Genomic DNA, 12,664 nt, shown 5'->3' on the forward strand with positions numbered 1-12,664 from the left:
TTCAGCTTATCAACTTGACATGTGACAATGGCTGTAAAACAAGCCTTTCGTTTGTAATGTGATCTACATACTCCAGCTGCCTTACTCGCTGGCATTTCCCCCCACCACCACCACTTTCATTTGCACAAAATCTGCTTTGTTAATTTGAAGGTGGGGGAAAAGACCACGTTATGGCTTTCTTTTTTCAAGCTTCGTTAAATATTCCAAGCCGACTTTCCCCCCCCTCCCCCCCCCCCTTTCCGTTTGCAAAAAAAAGCAGATGCAGCAAAGATGAGTGTCAAAGAGAAGTGAGTTGCCAAAGGTTTTATAAGATGGCCACAGTATCGGAAGGAGTTGGAACAGAACAGCTGTGTTCCTGCTGTTAGATACCAAACTCTACCCACACAGGCTTTTTACCAACGATGTCCGTAACTGACGTAAACCACTCAGGCTGTTCTGTACTCCAGAGAAATACTCGTGCCCTGCTCCCGACTTACAGCCAGTGCTCTGTGTCGGAGAATTATTGCATTTCAGGGTACGGAGAAGGATGGGTTGTGCTCCTCTTCCACCTTTCTGCCATACCGAAACACTCTTTTGTTTTGTTTGTTTTTTTCTTCTTTTCTGGAGCTTTCTGGGTGTATTCTTAACATCCCAACCAAACTTTTTCCTCTCTACTGGGAAACTGTTCTGCATTCTAAAAGATTTTACTAGAAGAAAATCCATCATGATATTCAGTCCACGTTCTGCTTAAGAACAGTTGAAAATTAATAGATAAAAGCAAAAAAAAAATGCCCCTGGTAGAAACAAGCCATGAAGACAAAACCAAAATGGGAAAAAATTATTTGCAATCATAGGGCTATTGTTACTTATAGCCAAGCATTTAGCAAACATGGAAATTTCCTGCGACGTTTTATACGCTGCTGTTCATTAAAAGCCTGCCTTTGACTACTTTTTTGTAGCATCAGTACTACGCAAGAGTAACTGTCACAGTTAAACGCCTAAGACAGCATGGAAAATATGAGTAATTAATTGTAGCCATTTTAAGAGGAATTTGAAATCAGAGGAGCTGGGAAAAGGCTGCATTGTTATTGCTAATCATCATATTTATGACTAACTGTAATTATAAAAGATTGAAAGACATGCCCATGGTATTAAAATCCGACCACCTTATGGATTCCCGTGAGGACGGCTGGTCGCCAAAAGTGATTTCCTTCAGGAAGTTCAGTTTTGCTGCCGTGATATTTTGCTCCCTCCCACACTCCCGATCTCGCTTGTCAGTTCCTGCCCTTCAGCTAATATTTGGTGAGGCGACACATTCCTGTCAGCTAATAAAATCACGTTATTGATGATCGCCCTCCTTCTTCCCTTAAAGCAGACTTACAAATGAGAAAACGGGCTCATGCCCTTTTCTTCCTCCTTTCCGATGATTAAAAATAAAATTTTTGTACTAGATGTTCTTTTCTTGGTGCCGTTCTCGTATAAAGGAATAAGGAAGGTTGTGACACCACACAGAACAAAAGAGCGCAACCAAGTTATTCGAATGAGGAAGGGCAGTTTGGTAATTTTCTTTTATTAGCAGCTGTTCTGTATTTAAAAGTGCGGCAAACAGTTTGGAAAAGGTAATAATAATTATGCATTTATGAAAGATCCTCCACTCCAGGGCAGGGAAGGAAAAAAAAAAAAAGCCGGCTCTAATTTTCTGGTCTTCTGAGACATTTCCCAGGAAAATCAAGGCAGAACAGGTTGCATACTTGTAATTTTAAAACAGAAATTAATCAGAACAATTTTAAAATGAGAAAAGGTCTGGAGCCTTTTCCGTGTAATATAATTGGCTTGGAACTTGTTGAATGCATGAAGGGAAAGAAGTGAAATTAAACTAATACATTCAGTGGCTCCTGAGTGCTTTGCCAAGAAGGTCTTCAGTGTACAGAGTGTCAACATGCATAGTAACGTCTCCAGCTTTTATTAGCTGTGAGTATTTTCATTACCGTTTGGCACTGTTCTCTCAAACGAGCAACATTTTCTGGATTTCTGACCCAGTTAGTTACGCTTCTAGATCATAAGGTTTTGATTAACACCTCATTCATGAAAATCTGTTCTTTTGTCCAGTAGTTTTCCGTTGTCACACGTGGACAGATGGACCCATCAGTCTTTTATACGTAGGGATGAATGGATAAGCATTATAAACATATATATATATATGTATTTTGAAATAGCAAAGAGAAGGCAGGCTCGGTTTTCTTCTCTGAAAGCTGAATTGGGTGAATTTTCAAAAAACACAGGCTATACCAAAATTACAACCGTATAGATCTGTATTTTCTGCCTCTGACCTCTCGTCAAGGCTTCGGTGATGTTGTGCAAGTTTCAGTGAACACGTTTCATACAAAAATGGTGTCTGTACCCGAGGTGGTCAAAAATAGTATCACCGTGCCTTTTCTAACATTTTTTCTGTGTATTTCTTTCCACCTAAATGCTCGAATGCCCTTGGGTACATCTGCCTTTTTAATGATTTATGTGTCAAAAGCACGGACCAAATCACATGAAAAAAAAGAAGAAAGTTGAATTAGTGTCACCCAACTGCATCAGCATTTTTTCATGATGAATCTGGCCCTTATTTAGTTGCTTCACTGATGATCAGAGCTGGGTTGGGTTTGGCCAGTAGCCACGTGCCAGAGGAAGGTTTATGTGCTTGGATATTTTTCTAAACGCTTGTACTGTATAAAGCTCTTGTTAGTTTGTTTTGTTTGGGGGTCTTATTTCTTTACTGAGCGTCTAGATGACGTTAAGACAGAGTTTCTTTTTTGGTGCTGTTGGTGCCGTAGCTACTCCCAGGAAAGCTGAATTTTTATTCACTTTTGTATTTATCCTCTGTGAAGGACGTACACTCTCTATATACTACATTAAAGACTTGCAAATACTCAGTGGGAAAAAGACGTGCCTTTTTGGTATGTGTTGCTGTAAGGGTCGTCCTATGACCTAATGTGGAAATCTTCATTTGCCGATACAGCTGCGGGTGATCTCAGGGGATTTTGAATTTCCCTTTTGTTTGTCTTCCTTTCTGGGTATCATCCATCATTCCTAACCTCATGCTGCTTAGCAATAGTAACACTCATGGGAGTTGAAGAAAGGATTATAGCAGCATAAAATGGGGAGCTAATTAGAGCTTGTTTCAAAATCAGAATCTAGCTTGAGATAATTGCATATTATCTGGTGATTTAAAAACCCAAGATCTACTGTATTTAGATCAACTGAAATATGCATAAAAGATTTATTTTCAAAATAAAACATTTGTAACAACAGGGAGATTACTTCTTATCATCCCTTGGGAAAGAAAATCTGAAAAAAAATCAGAATGCAATCTGTGGTTTACCGTAGTTATCAAATTAAGAGCCATATTGTGGAATGATGGCAAACCCAGGTATCCAATATTACAGGTGTATTCCTGTAATATTTTTCAACGTGGAAGCTGCTGAGCGGGCAGGTAGTTAACTCCGTACTGGGTAGATCTTCCCGTTTACCTGATAACAGCAGGATGCTGTCACACTGACTGCGCCGAGGGAAGCAGAGTGGGGAGGGAGCGTACCTTGCGATCCATATTCAGGATCACCGTCCTCAGACGGGAAGAGCTCGCTGGCCACATGGTGGCAATGGAGAAGCTCCCACCCCCCATTTCTCTGCAGTTCATGATTATTTCCTTCATTGTACTGTTCTGTTTCGGACGAGCAGAGGGGCCTGAGGTGGTGCTGCAGAGCACAACGGGGGTGAGGCGGTGGAGACCTGAATCCATAGTACCTTGAGATCACACAAGTGACCAGTCCAGTGATGCTGACCCAAATTTGAGCTATTATTGAATCAAAAAGAGAATAATTGTTTTGCAGTCATTTGCTGGCATTCCGGGTTAATAAAATTACATGACATGAAATGGTTCTGGTTAAAGCGGTCTATAAAACGGAAGAGAAGGGAGACCAGGTGGCTGTCAGTCGCTGGGTGGTCGGCCTGCGGTAGTTGCTTGCGTAAGTGGGTTCTGTTTGAGGACTGGTTTTTGAGTCTTTCCATTTGGTTGAGAAGGTTGTCTCCTTTTGTGCTAGGTGCAAAGGCATTTTTAAAGTTTGGAGCTGAACAACTAAGTCAGCCAAGCAGTTGTCTTCGTGCTAACCCTGAGACACACTGGCCCATACTGGTGAAGTTTCCCCGTCCTTTCTGTGTGGCTTGGGATGGCGGCTCTGAAGCACTTGGCCGTGACTGGATTTCAAACCATAGGATATCAGTTGGCTCCTCATAAGGGCAGCTGTTGTAGTCTGTCTGTAATGCCTGTGATCATATTCTGTGCCTTTTCCCTGACATTTGGACCACGAAAACCTTCCTGGCAGCCTTTCTGGTATCAATAAAGCTGGGAGAACCGCCGTCAAGGCACCTTACTGGGACCTGGGAATGCAGTGTGAAGTCAGTGTTTCAAGTTGGCTCCTAATACAACACTGGCTATCATTGCTAGCCATCAGCTGGTCACCGCTGCCTCTTGCCTGCCTCTGTCCTCCCCAGGCTGCCTGGCATGGTCACAGCCCTTTGTCCGCCAGCGATGCTTTGCAGATAAGTATTTGTAGGGCAATTCCTGTCCTGGTTGTATTCTTTTCTGTCCATTGAACCACCCAGGGATTAAACGTGCAGAAGATGACTCCATGCTCATTGTGGTCATAGCTTTACTGTTACAAAAGTGCTAAAGTAAAATATATAATCATAGAGCGAACACTATTTTCGAGGCAGATATTCCTTGCGGCTGAATTATAATGACAAAGCACCAACGCACTTTTCATATTAATACGGCAAAGAGGAGACTCCTGCTGGATTCTGAAGACAAATTTAATTTGCTGTAAAATGTGGTTATGGGTTCGTAGCATTCATTTTGGAGAAGTTACCCAGTCAGGTTGCAGCTATCTTTTATTTCTGTGGTTAATTTGGGAATGTGGGTGCTTTCGCTCACTCTCCTTTGGTGTGTGTGAGGATCTCCACACAAGGAGTTCCCGCGCGGCTCTGCAGTAGCATCTCTCCAGGCACCCTAATGCCTCATTCGCAAAGTCTTCATTTTTTAAAAATAGAATTAATTAATCAACTATAATTGACTATAGTTAATAAACTATACTTAAACAACTTTCCAGACCGTTATTGCTGCTGTACTTCTCAGGTGGATTAGTACCAGGTAGCATAATAGTGGATAACAAGTGGATGTAGTTTGGGCAGACGTGCTTCCACTGTAACCTCCGCACCAATCTCAGCGTGCAACTTCCTTGCGCTCTCTTCTGCCCTTGTTTAAAAGAAGCCGTGGCCCTTGAATATTAGTTCTCTGTAAATTCCACTGTTCGTCGTTTTCATTACTTATTACTTCATTTCATTAATTACCAGCGTTTTCTTTTCCCTCTGCTTGTGCATTTGGAGATGAGCAGCCTCCTTTGGGGAGGGAGCCCCCACTACCTCCCCTCCCTGCTTCCAGGCGCGGGGGGATTCTCCTGCCAGCTGCCAACCGCAGAGGAGCTGGGTGGAAAATGATGAGCTGATACGTTAGAAAGCCAAATATAAAAATAACTGGAGCAGCACTGAAAGGCGAGCGAGGCCGTCGCAGTCGTGCTGCGGCGCGGGAAGGCCAGGCGGCTGCAGGGGGGGTCAGGAGCCAGGGTGATGGCCAGGATCTGTCCCCCATGGGCTGGCAGCTGCAGAAGAGGTCGGAAAGGCTCTTCTCCGAAGGGAGCAGATATTTTTCTGTTGGTAATAGGAGGCTCTGGCAGCTGGCAGAAGCTCGCGTTAGTCTTCTGGTTGCTTGTGGGAAAAGGAGGGGGCTGCAGGTCCAGCCCCCGTGGCCACGTGGCTGCCAGCAGTGGGATGGAGATAGCCATCGCGCCCTCGGCCGTCCCCGGGCAGCAGCCCGACTGCTGCTCAGCAAATTGCAAAATGTTCCTCCGTTGGATGAAAATTACCTTGCTTTCAATTCAAAGAACAGATAATGGGCTATTTTCCTCCCAAAATACTGGAGAAAAGGTGTGCTAGCACCAAAGAGGCGGGTTGTTATTCCCGTCTTATAATGGCGATGGAGCTGCGAGGGATCCGTCTTCTCCACCAGGTAGCTCTGAAACAGGGAAATAAACAGCCTGTTAGCCTCTAACAACGAAATCCTCTTCTGATTATGGAGTGATAAATTACTTTATAGCAAATCATTCCCAAGAAGAAAAACCAGAAAATTACTAGAAAATTAATCTCTTCAAAGCTACCTTCTAGCCTGTCCTTTGCATTAGGGTGCGAGAAGAAGTGATGAATGTCTCATCTAATTTGATGGGTATTGAAAGTTTTTAAATTCGCCACCAGCCGTCCAGAGAAACGGCAAATTAAAAAAATCCAGTGACTATTTTAAATCTGCTAAGAAACACAACTTGCATTGAAAACAAAGCAAAGTGGATTTGAGATCAAAATTAAATAAAAATGAAAATAGAAAAGTATCCAATTAATAAGCCCAATGAAAGGAGATAATATAATGACAGCGAGAAATGTAAAATAGTCTTGATAGTATTTGTCCCGTATTTATACTCATCAAAGATATTACTGATAGCAGCTTAGACAGTTCTTCGGCTGTAATGCCGTATGGTGGAGTTGAAAAGAGCGGTTGTTCCCCAGAATAACTCAAGGACCGTTTGGTACTATTTATTGGCAAAACCTGAGCTGGACACAGTATCCCCCTGTGGCCGTCAGCGCTCGGAGCGTCCCCGATGAGAGCGTCCCCGGACAGTAAGCTGCTTTGGAGAGTACCGTTGCCCTTGCCAGCTCTCCCCAGCTCCTCGCAGGTTGCCCGGCCAGAACATCCCTCTCCATCACGCGGCGTGAGATGGTCCCCTCCGGTGTCCCCTCCTGAGACATCCCCGTTGGGGACACGGGGGTGGGACACTGGGGACACTGCCCCCCCGGCTCCTCCCGGCCCGGTTTTGGGGACACCAAGGAGGTGTGAGATCCGCCGCAGCGTAACTGCGCTTGTGGTTTATCGTTGTTTCTCTCTTTTACCCCTCTGGAACTTGGGTCCTAAAAATAGTGCAAGTTTGAACTGGCAGATGTTTCGTTTGTCCTTTACGAGAGGACCAAAATTAGCCTCTCATTTGGCACCTAAATAAAGCAGCTTAACTGCCTTTATGCGAACTTTGCAATTACTGTCTATTGAAGTTGCAACATTTCGGTGTGTTTGATGGGGACGGCTATTATGTAAGCGATACCAGCACCTAAAAAGCCACCAGACCTTGAAAGAGAGAGGACGAACAAGAACGAGCCCGACTGTTTTGTTTGGGGGTTTTGGTTTGGTGGGGGGTTGGGTTTTTTTTCACTTTCTCTGATCTGAGGCAGGTGGTTTTTTTCCTAATGAAGGTTTCATTTTTTTCTATTTTTTATTTTCTAAAAAGCAAAAGTAACTTGGAAATGCCCAGAGAGCTGTCTATTGTAAAGGTAAAAAAAAAAAAAAAAAATCTAATAAAAGGACAGCAATGGTTTCTCTAATTTTCAGAGAAAAATCTGCACAGAATGCCTGAAGCTGGGTTAGCAGTGGGACTCCCCAGGGGCAACAGAAAGATGTTATAATCAATTACCACATCATAACACTGATGTATGATAATTACTGAGTGTTCCTCCTGAGATAGTGCAGCATTTGGCTGGGATGCGGCTCTTTCATGGTCCACTGCCTGATTAATATGCAAATAATAGGCTGATTGCATGATGAATGCAGAAAATGAGTTCGCTGATAACGTGAGCACCGAAGCGGGAAGATGATAAATTACTTTTACTGACTGTCCTACATTAAGTACCCTTTCTCAACAATTTTATCACAAATTAAGTAAAGCAGTATGGAGAGATTACGAGGATGTGTAAAATAATGTACCTTAATAGCTTTTATAATATTGTTGCGCACAATGTAAATGTCATTTTGTTTCAGTACTTTAGCCAGTACTCCTCCCGAAGAGGAGCGCGTCGGGTGTAGCAACCTTCAGGGTCACTCGTCTTCGACTGCTTTCTTCTAAGCTGAAGAACAACCCGCTGCGCTGCGGATGGTAGGCAGGACTTCGCCGCTGGGGAAGGCGGGCGGTCGTTAGCCTTGGATCCATCCCGCGTGTATCGTGCCCACGGCAAATGAATGTCCACATTGTTCAGCGGGGAGATACGTTTAAATGCAGCGCACATGCACGTTCTGCTTCATGCTCCGGGCTGGAGCAGAGAAGAGGTTAAAATCTCGAAGGAGGATGTAGAAATACCATCACAGTCAGGCTTAGGACAGAGGAGGACAGCAGACAGTCGTAAACATGGCGGCACATTAAAGTTAGTCTCTCATCACAAGGTCAGCAAGTCAACAAAGACACCATAAACTACAGCCGAACCTCTAAAAGCTCTAACTCTGTTTTCCAAAAGGTATTGTGCATACATTTATTTTGATTATACTAAAAATATAACTATGTGGGGTTGTGGCATCTTGATTGATTGCTTTCTGACATATTTGGTTTAATATTCAGAAAATCCTTAATAAAGTTTCTGCACACAAGCTGTTTTCATAATAAGGTTATTGAAAACATTTTCCAGCAGTTATTTCTAAATATTAACTTCTGACTAAGTTATGGAAACACAGAAAAATCTGAATATTAAATACAGATTAGCAGGGTAGAGCAATGTCTTTTAAAGCGGCCATGATTTTGCTATTAATCACCTAATTTAGAGTCTGATTTCCTGTTAGAAAGGGTTTTTTAACTGTTTGAAGGTGATACGTAAGAACAAAAAAGGATCCCTCAGCACTCTTCACTACAAAGACCCTACTTTTGGCTGAAGAAGCCCCGCGTGCGCTGGTGGCCGTTTGTGGAGATCCTCCCTCGGTGCTTGCCATGGTGTTTACCTCTTCCATGGACATCCGCTTCTGGCCGGGAAGACCGGGAAAGGCTTCGGGGCTGTTGGCCTGACCTGAGCCTCGCTCTCACGTTTCCGACTGTGTCTCTGCATCCAGCTAAAAAGAATTATCGAGTTGTTTTGGGGTTTTTTCCTTCATTTGTTGTAAAATAGCACTTAAAGTCTTGGCTATGTAGAAATCTCAGTGGGCTATTTCAAAAGCGTCCCTTAATGCTTCTTGTTTGGAAGTTTTATCCAGTGGCGCGGTTGTGTCAGGGGTTGCTGTGTCCGTTCCAAAGTCCGATAGATCTCAGTGCAACTTTTCATTTTAATTGATTAACTCCAGTTGTATCTTTCTGCACAAGATTCTGGACATCCTGGATGTTCCGGCTGCCCTTCGTAGTGACCTGTGCTCCCCATCCGAGCCCATCCACGCCGCAGCGGGCAGCCAAGCACCAGAGTCCTCCTAGCTCAGTAGACGGCTGATGGTTTGAGTTTACGCAGCCTTGCAGTTGTCCAGCTTCCTGCAACGTTGCTTTGCTGTTCCTCCTGTACGAGTACCTGGATTTGCCTCCCCACATCCAGGCACGCCATAGTGTGTCTATTGCACAGAACCAAACTTTTCCCCTTTTGAGGCATTTTGCGTCAGTGCGGCAAAACATGCCTCTTGGCGAGCAATAAGGTACTCGCTGATGGGAGGTGTGGGCTCGAGGGATGTGTGGAAGGAGCTGCAAGCTGCCCAGGCCTTCTGTGATGCAGCGGCCAGAGGAAGAGGGCTGAGACCCAAACGGTGGCACAGGCGTCCTGCATGTGGCAAAGGCTCTTGAAGAGGCAGGCACAGGGAGGAAAGTCTGACCCGATCGAAGCGTGTGAGCTGAGAGGACAGTCCCCCGGCCCTGGTTCCTCATTGCTCACTACCCAGAGCGAGCAGGCCCAGGGCACAGAGGAGCTAGACATGCCTCTGCTTGGTTATCAGGTCGGGTAGATGGCACAGGGGGTTCTTCACTTGGGTTCTGCCAGTGACATTTAACTCACAAGGCTGCACTAGGACTTTCCTGGCATAAAAAACGCCCATCCTTTTGCCGATGGGCTTGTGCTGCAAGTGAGATCAGGAAAGAGATCCAGATTCCTGTCCTTAATCCCTTCCGCCGCACTGTGTTGTGGGTGTGTGGTGGTGGGTAGCTGTTCTTCAGAGCTGGTTCACAGATCTGGTTCCCCCAAGTGCTTGGGACGGCACGGCTGTGGTTTGGTGTCAGGCACAAATGGAGGTAAAGGATGGAGCCAGGACGGGAATGCTTTAAACTGATATTGGTGCCAGCTCTTGGCTATGAGAGGTTGCAGTCTTAATGTAGGTTTGGGCACAATAGTGGGATGTCCAAGACTGTCCGAGGGATCTGTGGTTGCGCGTTCATTGAAAGGAGAATTGGTTGCCTGACTTCTCTTAAGTACTTCTAAATGTCCAGCTGTAAATCTCTCTTTGTGAGGCTATCGCCAACTCCCGTCTTACTTGCTCTTTTCTGAACATCTGGTTTCTCCAGCTCCTTCTGGTTTCTAGAATGGCTGAAACATACTTTTTTAATACAAGTGCAAAGCTAATATAATTATTGAAAGTGCAAGATAAAATTGCAGCAAAATATTGTAATCCTTTAACAATGCTCGTAAGCAGGTTTTTTCAAGTACTTCTAAGATTTACCTTCATCATTCAGAGAGTTTTATGTGCTCCTGTCGCTTAACATATACTCGTGTGCAGAATGGGGACCTTTAATTTTAGTATTGCCCCACTAATTTCAGAGTTAGCCAAAGCCGGTTTCCTCCCCTTTCAGTACGGCCATGCATACATCTGCACGCTTTCCTGAAGGGGTTTTCTTTTGATCCCTCCCCCCGTCCACATCAAATTTCCCTCTGAGCCAAGACCCAAAATAACATTTTCCCCAAAGTTATAACATTTGTGCAGCAAACAAACAAACAAAATCTCAACGGCGGTAATGGAAATCTATAATCGTAACTATACGAAGCGCTTGCAACTCTTAACTGCACATACCGACATACTTTACATCATTAGCTATGCACACTGTAGGGAGGTTTGTGTACTCCCTCCATATAACTGTGGGAGTTTATAACTGTAGGGAGGATCGTATTTTCATAAGCCGCATTAATTTGCAAATTGTGGATAGGCAAGGTTCACTCACTTCAAGTAAATCCACCAAAAGCACTACCTGAGAGAAAGCGTTCAGCTTTCACGCATATTTTCTTTTAATTAGTCGGCAGCGGGGCGTATTGCGGTGCTGATGGGCTGTATTACGTAGTTGGGGCTTGCACTGCACGGCTGTCAGCGAGGAGAGCTGGGGTGGTGCTTTAGGAGATCCTCAAAGGCAGCCACCGCCGAAGGTAAAGTTGGGTAGAAGGCTGGAGGAAAAAAATCTCTGCCTGAAATTTTCAGACCCTGGGAGAGAGCAACATGGTGCTCCTGAGGATGCTGCCGTTGATCAGCTCTGTGATAAGGTTCTGATTCTCAGGACAGCACGCCCCGGGTTTTGGTCTACAAATTGGCGAGAATGGGCAGCCTAATCATCAGGGGCAAACGGCAACTAACCCGGTCCCAGTGTGAGACACTTTGATCTCGGGCAGCCTGCCACGTCGGTTGTTGTCCATTAACTCATCTGCACGCAGAGGTAGATGCAGGCCCTGAAGTAGCACATGCTCTTCCAAGAGGTTGCTGAGAAATCTCCTGACCACGTTTGTCTGCTTTCATCTTCCCTCCTACTTTGCTGTAACGGAAATGAGGGGAGGACGGGATGCTCCATTGCCTCCCCGTTCCGCTCGGTGCAGGACGTGGCGGTTCTCGCTGTTCCTCGATAAGGAACTTGGAATTTGACTAGTTTGGCATGGACCTGAAGCCGGAGCTTTGGACATTAGGAGAAGTGGTGCGTCAAACCAAGCGCCAGTTAAATCATGTTTGGGTTCTTGTCGGAATGTCACAGAGTACCCTGTCATTTTGTTTTAGCAACTTGTCCTTCCAAATGCGCAGTTCGCCTTATGGCATGCCAGCAGTAAAAATGTCACTTACAATAATTACTTTTTGGTGAAAATGCTTGCTGACTTCCTACCTTCAAGCTGTTTTTTACACAGTGGGGAGATAATAAGAAATGACTTTATCCTGACTGCTCAAATGAACACTAAATGGAATTTAGGTTATTATTACTGCAGATAGAGGACTGTGTACTGAAATTTAAATAGTGGATCAGATAAACTACAGAGATTTGTCTCTGAAAATTATAGTGGATCTGCTTTTTCAATCCACTTTGCTCTGAAGGTTGAGGCAGCTGTTTTCTGCCTGCTGTCTTTAGCATATAATATTTTTCGTAATCCTTTTAGAGGCCCCAGAATACCTTCTGTGTTTTGCGTGGTCTTCCTCAACTTCTCCATGCTCTGCACCTCGTTCCCCACGAGTCCCTTTGCAGCTTATTAGCTGAGCTCGTGTTAGCAGCAAAGGTTGGGCAGTTTGTTCTCTCCCGGCGGTTCCTGAGCTGTGGAAGTAGAGAGTGCTCTTTACGGATGGGTGAGAGTGCTGGGAGGAGAGGCTCGCAGCGTTGAGCTTGTGTCTTCTGCTTGCAAATTCAGCTGTTCTTGTTCAAATCTTTGCTCTGAACTTCAGATTTACAAGCGGGCATAGAGTCAGTTTGCTGCAGGAGTTGAGACAGGGTCCGAGCAAAAGTGGCGAACCTGCGGCTCTAAAACTGTGGGCAGGGAATTTCACTGGGGGGATCTGCCCGTGCTGGCAGACAGCAGCGTGATG

General features: G+C 44.8%; 1 protein-coding gene across 8 annotated transcripts in view; it reads left to right on the top strand.

Annotated features, from left to right (window-relative positions):
• Positions 1-12,664, top strand: part of CUX1 (cut like homeobox 1) — a 280,996-nt gene that overhangs the window by 213,421 nt on the left and 54,911 nt on the right. The window lies entirely within an intron of this gene.

Source organism: Larus michahellis, chromosome 7 (genome assembly GCF_964199755.1).
Source record: "Larus michahellis chromosome 7, bLarMic1.1, whole genome shotgun sequence".
NCBI classification, from domain to species: Eukaryota; Metazoa; Chordata; class Aves; order Charadriiformes; family Laridae; genus Larus; species Larus michahellis.